Raw genomic sequence first — 12,386 nt, 5'->3', positions numbered from 1 at the left:
TGTGTGTGTCGGAATGGATGGGGATGGCGCAGAGAGCAGAAATCATCCCCTAGAAATGCTTCAGTTGGAGATTTTTGTTGTCATTGAAACAAAACTGTCAGGTTGTTTAGTAACACTGGTAAAATGGTAGGTAGCTTAGTTCATTATCTCTGTTACCAACATCAATTTGCCCTTTAAGCATGCTTGCCCACCTTTAGTCTGGAAGACCAGGTATTTCCAGAACGGGCCTCCTTAGGCTGCTCCAAAGCTTGATGGACAGATATATTCATGGCTTCCCTCAGCTGCATTAAACTGTGCTCGCAAACGTCCAGCCAAGGCTCTCTTCTCCTCTTAAAGGGTGATTGTGTTTTACAGCAGAACTCTTGCCTTGGGCACTGAGATTTGGAACGTATTGTTGTATCGGTTATGATTTCTGATCTGATGCAGTCATGGAATCAAAAAATCATCGTTTCTTGAGTGCAGTAGGCTGCTCACACTAGTCCCCTTGTGGGCACAGTGGCTGCACTGGTCAATAAAACTAAATTTTAACTGTCAAAATTGCCCAGAGCTGTATAGATAAAATAATAAATGAGCAATTTTGATCCATGAATCAAAGCCATACATTTAAAACCAACAAAAGTGAAAGTTAACTTCCTTGTGTGTATGTCTTTAAAGCATTTGTGTATTTCAATAGGTCATTCTTGCAAAAAGCATTTCCTTGGTTCTTCCTGAAAGCCCCTTAGGCTAATAGAAACAATGGAAGTTCTCCCTTAAGAACAGAATAGGAAAGAAGACATGTAAGGTGGGGCTGAAACAATACACTTAGGAGCTGGCCTACGACCAGCAAAGCCTGCAGTAGCATGGTCCAGGCACTACTCAAGAAGAGCTCCCTGGACACCACTATACTATGGTTGCAGGAAGGAGGTGGCTAGCAAGAAACAGCAGATTAAGCAGGGATAGGAGGAAGAAAAATAAGTTAATGATGTCCTTAAAACTCTTTTGATCCTCTTTGGGGTGAAAATAGCATCTATCATTGTTTAGATAGCTTAGTAAGAATGTCTTTTAAAGCCAGCTGTATTTTGAAGGTGCAACAGAAACTAAGGCCGAAGTAAAAACAGAGAAGTGGTGTTTTGACAGTAGCTGATTGACAGGGAACTCCTGTACAGATGACCTGCAAACTCAAAGGATAGATGGAAAAGGGACAAAGATTTTGCGGAGAGAAAAACATAAGAAGAACATAAGGGACAGCAAGATTTTAAACTCCATTAATAAAAGATAATATTGACAAGCCCACCCACTTTCCCAAATACTCCCCACTATACCCGATTTGGGATTTATTTGAGACCCTTCAGGCCAGGGAGAAGGAGGGCAAACAGCATCTCCAAAAGGTCATATGCTTGATATTTTTACATTTACTTATTGGTTGACTTGTTTATGGTGTGTGGAGAGGACAGCACGAGTGCATGTGATGGTCAGAAGATAGCTTGGAGGAATCCATTTCTCCCTGCACTAAGTGGGTGCTGGGATCAAACAGATCATCAGCCCCCATCTTCACTTTAAGCCACACTCAGAGATACATTATCAGGTTTGTTAAGGTGATCTGTAACTTATGCCATAGGCTGTAACATATAGTCAATGGATTTAAAACTTTCATATTGCCCGCAAGTATCTGCTTTCATGGTTGTAAAGCATGAACTTTCAAATCTGGACTTGAACACAGACCTCTCAGTTTGACCATGTCCTACAAACATTCTGGGTCACTTTCTTAGTTGTCAATCACTTGAGTGTTCTAAAACAACACTGCATGTATACATCATCGAGCATTCAGCATGTACTCAATAAATGGTATCGCTCCTGTCAATGCTACTGCCAGTGTTAGCCCAGAGTTGTGTTGCTATATCGGATGTATGTCAATCACTGCAACTTCTCTATGCAACTTCAGCCTGCTCCTCCAGAGTAGAAAATTTATTTTCCATAGTTTTCATAGTGAGATGGAATGATTTACAGACGAGGTAGAAATGTTGGACGGTCCCTTATCAACACAACTCATCTGGAATGAGACAAAGATGCACACGTAATGACATAAATGAGTTCCTACATTTAGAACGTGCTTACAGATCTCGAACCTTGATCTTATCCTGGGGCACACTCTGGGCTCTGAAATGAAAATGTGCTTTGTTAATACTCTTCATTGCTCTGGGATTTGTACATTAAGAATATCCCTTATTCCTGAGAGCCTGGGACCCTGTGACAGCCTCATTTTCACATTTGTTAAAGAAATGGTGCTAATTTAACGTGGATAATTTTTGTTGGTTTGTATTCTTTAAAACTAAATTTGAAATTTATCCAAATCTGGGGGAAAAGAAAATGTCATAGCCATCGCAGGGTTCCATGCTATTTGAGACAGGAAATTATAAATGAAAAACAAAATTCTCTTATTAGTAAACAAAAATGCCCAAATTCTCCCTAAATATTAGGGATTGTAGAATGTTCCACTGCCATTGTTTTGACATAGAATGGCTAAGCTAGCTCTCAGAGGGGGCAGGATGAGAGTTCAGGGTGAATAACAGTCTGCTCAGTCCTAGCTTAGGGTCTGCTTGTTCATTGAGAGACTGTCCTCATGCAGACTAACAAATCAGCCACCAAGCTTCTGGAGTTACCCCTTCCAAAAAGACTGCTACCTAGCCTGTCACACACATTGCCTGTGGGAGCTACTTCATTTGCATTCATTATACCACAAGGAGAAAGTGAAAGGACTTAGAGATTATTACCTAAGAAATAATAAACTGAAGAGTACAGGTGAGCTACAGGAGGGAAAGATCATCAGAGCAACACTGAAATAAAACTTCAAGCATCCTGGATGTATCCCAGTGATATAGAACTTACCTAGAATGCATAAGCACCTAAGTTCAAATCCTGCCGTTACCAAGTCAATCAATAAACAGAGGAGTAAGGACTTGATCCACCCAAACAGCTACTCTTCCAGAGATCCCAGTTTCAATTCCCAGTACACACATCAGGGCTTCTATTGTTCTTATTCTAGGTACAGAGCATCTGGCACATTAGTTTGACATCCATGGGTACCAGACATACCTGCAGCAAACAGACATACATGCAGGGAAAACATTAAGAGAAATGGGAAGTCGAGATGCACTTTTAATCAGTTTTACTTTGCAGAATTCTTTCTTAGCCCTTAGCACAGTTCCCCATTTATTCTTTTTTTTTTAAAGATTTATTTATTTTACATATGCAAGTACACTGTAGCTGTCTTTACACTCACCAGAAGAGGGTGTCAGCTCTCATTACAGATGATTGTGAGCCACCATGTGGTTGCTGGGATTTGAATTCAGGACCTTTGGAAGAGCAGTCAGTGCTCTTAAATGCTGAGGCATCTCTCCAGCCCCGCCCTCCCATTTTATTCTTAATTTCTAGAAAGCAGTAGGGGGCATGAATACTATAATGGTTGAGGTAGAAGAGCAGATCTCTTGCTCTGCAAGCCTTCAGTCTTCAGCATGAAGATCAAACCAGTCAACTCCCTTGGCCTCTGTGTACCTTTTGTAACAGAGTTCTTGGTACACACTCATGTTTTCATAAAGCGCACATGAAGAAGGCCCTGGACCATTTTCCAGGGGACAGTGTTGAAAAGCTGGGGATTTCACTCCTGTTCTCAACAGGCACATTTCTTTGCTGATAGGTTAAGGCACTTCCCAGGAACAAAGTGTGTGTGGGGGGCGGGGGAGAGGGAGGGAGAGGGGGAGAGGGAGGGAGAGAGTGGTTACTGGGAATAGAGCTCAAGATCTCTGAAAGAGCAGCCAGTGCTCTTAACAGCTGAGCCATCTCTCCAGCCCAAAGGAATGGATTTTGTTACAGCACTTTAATACATACATTCCAGTTTTCTTTGCTCCTGTTCCTCTCCCTCCCTCTCTGCTTTTCTGTGCCGCTCCCTCTTCTCCTCTTGCTGGATCGTTCCCTCCTCCAAGTAGCAACTTCTGTTTTCATATCATAGGTACTCCATTGTCCCTTTGTCCTCCTTCTCCCTCTCTCCCTCTCTCCCCCTCTGCCTCTATCTTCTCTATGAAATGGGCCTTTCTCCATGTTCATCACAAACACACACACACACACACACACATCTATTTTTCTGTAAGTAGCAAATGAGTGGCAATAAGAAAGAAACTAAATAGCTATATATGACACTGAACTTTGGTTCCCACAGATAAATGGAGGTTTGATCATATTCTATAATGAAGACGTAGAATATTTTATGAGCTGCTTTATTGGCAAAGCACTAATTCCGAGTGCTAACACATCCAGTGTGTGTTCTTCCCTTTATTCTTTTGTTTCTTGAATTCAGTCAGCTTCTGTCCTTTGACTAAATTGGGGATAAAATTAGTGTGTGTGTTTACCTGTGTATAGTGCACAGTGCATGTGGGGTCAGAGTACGGCTTGTGAGAATCAGTTTTCTTGTACTATGTGGGTCCCATAGATCCAATCAGGCTGTCAGGCTTAGAGCAAGCACATTTCCCTGCTCAGTCTTCTCACAAGCCCTAATAGTTGTTTCTTATGAAAATAAGTAAGTTCAGTTGTTTTGGTGTGTGTTCATCCTTTTATTTGTAGTATTTTTCCTACCAGAAACTCCAAACTACAAATTACTTAAAATAATCAGACCACTTGACAGGAAGATAATCCATAGAGAGTGAACACTGTATTTCAGGAGAAACTATGAAAAACATTGAGATGCTTCCAAATTATTTGAGAAGTGCCTAGGAGGAATTTAGACCTACTAGCAGCTCTCACCTGTCCACAAAGCAAAGAGTTGGCTAGCCAGTTGAATTATGACTTCAACCTCTCCTCTCAGTAACCCAAGGGGATTACTGCAGCATACAGTGAGCTACACAGTAGACTAGAAAACACCAGGCTACTATGAGAATACCAAGCGCAGGGGGGTGGGGGGAGGAGAAACCTCACCTAAACAGAGTTGCTATGGAAGCCCTCTTAACGTGACCCTTAATTTGGAGAAAATGGGGAAGAGTTAGGTGATGAGGTGAAATGAAAATCATTTTGGTAAGAGGACCTAGCTTTTAGAATGCCTCAGAATACTGGAGAGCATTTTCACACCAACAAAAACTTAGAGCCTCAGAGCATCTAGGCTTGGAACAGGTAGTATGTGACAGACCTGAAAACTTAACCAAGAAGCATGTCACATCAATACATTATCCAGACTGGTTCAAGAATTAAATGTTTGGAACTAGTTAGTTCATTGGAAGGGTGTTTACCTAGCGTGTGCAAGGCCCTTGGCTCTCCAGCAGCACAGGGAGAGGTGAAGACAAACTAGTTATCAGGGTATGAACTACCTCTCTAGGTTTTTGATTTAGGGGTTAGTGAAAACCTAGTGATCTAAGGAATTTATATTGTGGTGTAGCAATTGTCTCACAGCTTGGAATTTGAGATCATGAAGCAATTGTTCCCATGGCTTTTGGCAAAAAATAAAAATAGAAGGAATTGTGCCTTGACTTTTTAAATATGTTACCATCTAATTTTACCTTCGATGAGCCCGTTCTAATTTGAAATACATGGCTGCGCATTGCTATATATCTTGAATTATTTGCTGCTGAAGATTCACGCACCAATGCTTTAGTGGATTTTTCATAGATTTTTTTAAAAAAATGTATGTGTGGTGGCCACTCCCAATCCTGTGTTTCAAGGGAGCTGGATGCTTCCAAAAGCCAGTAGGCTTGCTTTGAGTTTCTTTTGTTTATTTCCAGCTTATACTTCCCTTAAATATAGTAATTGCTTTTTCTCCAGAGAGTAGCATGTGTACAAATAATTCCAATGCCTTCTTCACACATAGGCTGTGGGATTTGCTATTGAGTGTGGCTTGGAGGTATAATTCACTAGGGCTCCTTAGATGGCCTGTATCATTTGTAGGTAAACTATAGGCATAGTGTGGGAACTTCTTAAATATTAGCACTGACTTACTGAAGTCCTCACCCAACCAACTTTAGTCCCTTACCAAATATAATTGATGTCTCTGTTACATGAGCTGAAACAGAGATTACCACGCCCTTGCCAAGTTTAGACTTTTGTGGAAAAGAAGCAGAATTAACCAAAGTATCCATGTATTATACCAAAGCATGACAGTGTCCTAGAAGAATGATAATATAGAAAATCTCAGAATGGAGGGACATGGTACAGCTTAGGAGTTATGAAGAATTATCACCGAGGAAGAGGCATTAGAGCTGAGAATTAAAGGTGGGCAGAGGTCCAGGTAGAGATGGGAAGGGAGATTGCCCAAATAGTTAAATCTAAGTACAAAGATCCTTCAAGAAGAAGACTCAGGGGCTGGGAAGATGACTCTGTCAGTAAAGTGCTTGCTGTGAAGCCAGAAAAAACAGAGTTCTGTCTGAACACATGCATGAAAAGATACACAAGTGATACACATGGTTATGTCAGCACCAGTAGAGGACAATGTCTGCAACTCACAGACCAGCCAGCCTAACCTAAAGGTGGTAAGGTCCAAGTCCCAGTGAGATATCCTGCTTCCAAAAGGAAGGTGGGTAGGAGAAAAGGCACCCAAGGTTAATCTCTAGCTGCCATGTGTGAACATGTGAACATACATGTGAACACTTACCAACACACACAGGTGTGTACCTGCACAAACACACATCTGAACCCATATATACACATGCATACATAATACTTGGGAAAGAAGATGCATGGCTAAATTCAGAGAGTGAGCTGAGAGGCTAGGAAAGACCTGGCTAAAGTGCTCAGCAGAATCCAAACACACAGCAACTTTATGGCAGGCTCACCGTTATAGACTCCACGTCACATGTGGAGAGTAGGTGTCATCGTAGAGCCACATTTTCTCTGCAGAGCAGAAAGGAGAACAATAGCCTCTGGGTCTCCATCAAACCATGGTATGTCAGTCCATCTGACCACAAAATGCTATTAGTCACCCAAGTCCAAGCACATGAGATTTAATCTGTGCTGACCCACTGTAGCCATGAAAATCTACACAGATCCAGTGTTCCTGGCATAGTAGCAGGTTGATAAAATAGAACTAATGCAGGTTAAATGAACCAAAGCAACTGATGCTGAGGGGTCAAGAATATAATCTAGGTTTAAGGAGTAAATTGCTGATGTGAGCCACAGGGTTTACATACATGATTTCTGGCAAGTTATAGTTCAATGCAATTTATCTGTGTCTTGAAAGCTCTGCACACATATGTGAATACTCATACATGTGCACACACACATAAACAGAAATTAACATTTTTAGAAACACGTAGATCTAAGCTGAAACATATCTTCTGGCATTTGTTGCCTGTAATGTGAGTTTCTTACTCTCTGATCCTTTTTTCTCATTTGCAAATTGAAGCTAATTATACTCACTTCACAGGATTCTTCCTGAAATCAAGCTATTCAAATAAATCTCCAAGTTCAATATGTAGACTGGAGTTGTTCTCAATCAATTTTGTCCTACTTTAGTTTAATTTATATTATTTAAATTAAAAAAACAATATTGTATGTATATTACTGTTTTGCCTGCGTGGATATTTGTGCGCTATGTATGTGCCTGGTGCCCATGGATATCAGAAGAGGTCACTGAATCCCCTGGGAGTAGAGATACAGATGTGAGACTTTGTACATGCTCTGGGAATCAAACCCATGTCTTTTGGAAGAGCAGCCAGTGCTTTTAACCACTGGGCCATCCCTCCAGCCCAACTTACATTCTTTCATAACCAAGTAGAAAAAAATTAAAAGTTTGACTCTTATTTTCACAAAGATTTGGGAAATAAGACACCCCATAATGGATCCCATGAAGAGTCTGTGTATCGCTCACTAGGGCTTGGCTGCACTTTGACGATAAAAGGACTTCTATTTTAGAGACTGAAAATCACAAACAAACAAACAAATCAGTTCCTCACTCAAGCTACACATTGAACACATGAACCTCTGCTCCATGGGGTCATTTAGGGGTCCAAGCACATGGGTTCCAGACCTACACATAGGGAAGCATATGGTACCCAGACCCATGCTGAAGCAGAGATGGAGTTGTCATTTCAACACTTCCTGTGAAGGCACTGCCATCCTCATAGGGTACAGGGAAAGAACCAGAGAATTAGACAGACGTGACATTGCTCCTTCTGTGTCTTCCTTTCCCCCAAGTACTCATGCTCCTCATGCTATGCTCCGAGCAGTCAAGTCCCTTCCCCCAAGGGGACATCACCACCATCCTCTAGTCTCCTCATGTGCAGAGAGCTCTGGGCAATGGTACATCATCTCACCATCCAGTTTATTTGAGATATTTTTTCTTGATCTGGACCCCCAATAAAAAGACAAATAGAGATTGTGAAGAGAGTCTGTTGAGGGATGGCTCCATTCTACTGTTGAGCCCCCTTCAACTTAGCTTATAATCCTTTGTTCCTTGCATCCATAGACTCAACTCCGTGGAGACAGTTTTCCGTTCCTCTCCTTGGCCATACCTGAAGTGAGGCTGAGGCATGCGCTTTTAGGATGTGCATTTGGGGGAAGCAAAATAATTTCCCAGGTACACTTAACGTTAATAAATAATTAGGGCCAAGGCATGGTGGTGTACACCTTTAATTCCCACACTTGGGAGGCAGAGGCAGGTTAATCCTGTAGTACAACCAGTTTAAGCTTATCCCCAACTTGCTTACAAATAAATGAGACTCAAATGGTTATTTTATTTGGTCTTAACAATTACTGGGGGTAACCCCTAATGTACTTTCTAATTGCTGGATGGCTATCTCCCAAACACTGTTCCCCAAATGCTTGCTGTTTCTCCTGGCCATGTGCTCATGGTCCATCTCCTCTTATGGCACCGTCTCTCTCCTCGTTCTTTCCCCTCTCCCATACTCAACCAGATAACTCAAAAAAAAAAAAACCCTATCTCTAATCCCCCCTCCAGTAATTGCCTATAACCATGTTTATTTAACCAATAGTTTTAAATTAAGTAACAAGGTTTGTACAACAAAAGCTGGGAAATAAGAGAATTCCTTTACAAACAAATTCTCTGACCAGCCTAGAATTTAGCATTGCAATACATAGCAATAGATCAAACCTCAAAAAATCTCTATGAGTTCAAGGCCATCCTGGTCTACATAGTGAATTTCAGGACAGCTAGTGCTACATACAGAGATCCTTTCTTTAAAATATATAAATAAATGAGGGATATTTGCAGTTTTAAGTATGTAATTCTTAGCAGCTTCTTTGAAGTATGTTTGTAGATTTGGAGGAACTTACAGGTTTAGAAGGGACAGTGGTGTTATATGTTTCTATCCACTACATGATTTACAATATCTGCACTTATTAAGTTATGATACATTTTAAGGTTACTTTTTTCTTTGTTTCATGTGCCTCTGTTAACCACCTGTTCACACAAAGACACATGTGTGTGTATGCACACACACACCTTCTAAGGCTCTCTCGGGGTATTTATTTCTTTTTCACTCTGTTTCTTGAGTACAGTTTACTGGGTGTCTCATTCTTAATTGAAACTTTCTTTCTAAACTTTTATTTATTTTGTTTGTGTGTTTGTATGTGTTGGTGGGTGACAATATAGTGAATTTATGGTACAGCAAATACGTAGAGGTTAGAGGACAACCTTGGGATTTAGTTCTGTCCTTCCACCATGGGTTCCAGTGATCAAACACAGATCACAGCAAGCACCTGTACCTTCCAAGCCATCTTACCAGCCCCCTTAACTGAAATTTTCTTCCCTGACAACCAAACTCAATGAAATAGCTATGGAAAAACATACCTTTTATTTGTGTGTGTAGTGAATCAAGCTTTAGTTTACACATTTGCCTAAAATTCTCAGTTTTATCTTTTACCAGATAGGGGACATTCAAAGCTGTGTTCTCACATACACACACACACACACACACACACACACACACACACACGGGCAGGGCAGGGCAGGGACAGAAAGACAGACAGACAGAGACAGAGATTTCTGGGTTCTGTTTCCTTTCAGTCCCATTTAGAAATGAGTAAATTATTTCCTGAGATTTTTTTAAAAATAAGCTTATCAAGTGCCACTGACAGCAACCAACACATGCAACCAACAGTGTGTTTTCCAAGCTCTGCCTTAAGGCTGGAGGTTCACTAGGCAACCCATTAGCCTTCCAACAAGGAACAGATGTCATCAAGAAGTCTGTCCATACCCGAGAAAACACCTCCTTCTTTCCTCTACCCCATAGGAACACTTTCATCATTGGCCAGTGGGCTCTCTTGGTATCCACACCTGCATCAATTAAGCATCCATAACAACCTCAAAACTGTATCAAGATATGTACATATGTAGACAGGTTAAGCAGGGGTTTGTTCTACATCCTGTTCTTATGTTCAGATTGTTAGAAATTGATTCTTAAAGCTTCTCATTACAGTATCATATTGTTCCCCCCCCCAAAAAAATTATAAGGCCACACCTAACTCCAGCATACATCATGGACTGTCTTGCCAAGGTATCAGAAGAACAATCAAAATATTTGTTAATTTTGTTTCTTCTATATCCTGTTTTAGCCACTCTAATTTACACTGAATCCACACTCAGGAAACAGAAAGTGATGAGCATGCACCTCTCCTGACTCCTTTTTATGTAGTCCAAGTTCAAAGCCCAAGGATGACACTGAGCACCTGTGGGGTGGTCTTTCCAGCTCAGATAAACTAACCAAGACAGTCTTTCACAGATGTTCCCAGAGGTGTTTCTCCTAGGTGATTCTAGAGCTTGTCAACTCGACAGTGATATCATCTTTCACAACCTCCCACTACACAACTTTTATCTAATTTGTTGTTGGGTTTTACTGTTGTTGTTTTGTTTTGTTTTGTTTTGCAATGTTTGCTTGGTCTACAGTGTTAGAGAACAAACACAGTCCTTCACATATGCTATGCAAGTGCACCCACTGGGCTGTATCTGCAACCCCATAATATTTAATACCCTGTCTTATTCTATTTTTTTTTTACTGCTAATAACTCAATACTAGAGGCTGGATAAGTCCTAAAGAGGTTGACTGTAGCTCACAGTTATTGTCCGAGGTCAAGAGATCGATCTTGCCAGGGAAATCCTTCCTGGCAGAGTCCCAAAGTAGCACAAAGCATCACAAATGTGCTGTGGCCCCTTCATCCTCTGTACAGTACCATGAAGTTTCCTCTTTGATAACCTTATCCCAACCCCATTGTGTCCCATATCGAGGATTAACACTGAATGTGAACCTTGGAGGATATCTTCAAACCCAAATTAATATGACACAGCATCTCATATTCCGCATATATTTGGCTCACTTTGGCAACATGTAAAATATTCTCACTTACTCAACGAGAAAATTTTAGTAAAGATAAATAGCTGTCTTGTGCTCTTTCTGCATCCTCTGGCTCAGAACAACTTTTGTCAGGGCTGGTGCTAATTAGATGCCTCGCTAGTAAAGAAAACATTTAGAAATACATTCTAAATAGTATTATATTATAATGTTTTCAGATATAACTTTTCAAATATTTAAATCCTTCAAATAATCTAAATGTGCTTGAGTTAATACAGTGTCCCTATTTTTAAAATTTATTATGTCTAATGTGCATCTATAATATAGTTACACAAATACCTACTGCTGTAGGTACAAATTACACAGATATACTCGATTCTTATAAAATCAGAGAGTTCTTATTTAAACAAGCCAGGCGTGGCAGTATACACCGGTAACCCCAGCACTCAATAGGCTGAGGCAGGAAGATGAAGAGTTTGTGGTCAGCATAGGCTACAGGATGAACTTGAAACAAGTCTGGGCTACACAGTAAGAGATCCTGTATCAGTCAAATACAATGAGAATGGAAATAACTTTAACAACAACCAATAAGAGTAATAAAAAGATGGTTTTGATGATAAATGAATATTATATGTGAATATTTGCATTTTTAAAAAGTAGAAAGACCAAACAAGAGTGCCATGCCTATAGTTCACTTGGCAGGCTGAGGCAGGAGGATTGCACAAGGTCAAGGACAGCCTGAGCTACATAGTGAGAAGTAACGAAAGCAAAATGCATAGAGGGATACTGTTGCTTTTCTAGTCCATGAGATGACCCTATGGTGATGTCATTTATGAAATGTATTGTTATGAATTTGAGGTTTGCTGTATCACAGGCAAATTGACTGCCACTCTGGGGAATGCATGGCCACTCTGCCACCACAACTCCATTCTCATTACATGTTATACATTATATATGTTATGAATGGCTGTGATACTGTAAGAGCCGTAGGAATCATGTGTGTCTGTGTAATTTGCATCTATGGAAATGCATGTTCTTTACATATGGAACAGATATGTGAAGACTGGATTTAGCTGGCATAAAGGTTGCTTTTATGAAAGGAGGGGCAGCCATGTCCTTACATCT

At 40.6% G+C, this 12,386-nt stretch overlaps 1 protein-coding gene across 1 annotated transcript in view; it reads left to right on the top strand.

The window, feature by feature from the left end:
- Klhl14 (kelch like family member 14) overlaps positions 1-12,386 on the top strand; it is a 103,240-nt gene that overhangs the window by 28,479 nt on the left and 62,375 nt on the right. The window lies entirely within an intron of this gene.

This window comes from Mus caroli, chromosome 18, assembly GCF_900094665.2.
Source record: "Mus caroli chromosome 18, CAROLI_EIJ_v1.1, whole genome shotgun sequence".
In the NCBI taxonomy this organism is placed as follows: Eukaryota; Metazoa; Chordata; class Mammalia; order Rodentia; family Muridae; genus Mus; species Mus caroli.
The sequence above is the reverse complement of the archived record's forward strand: the minus strand, read 5'-3'. Positions and strand labels throughout refer to the sequence as shown.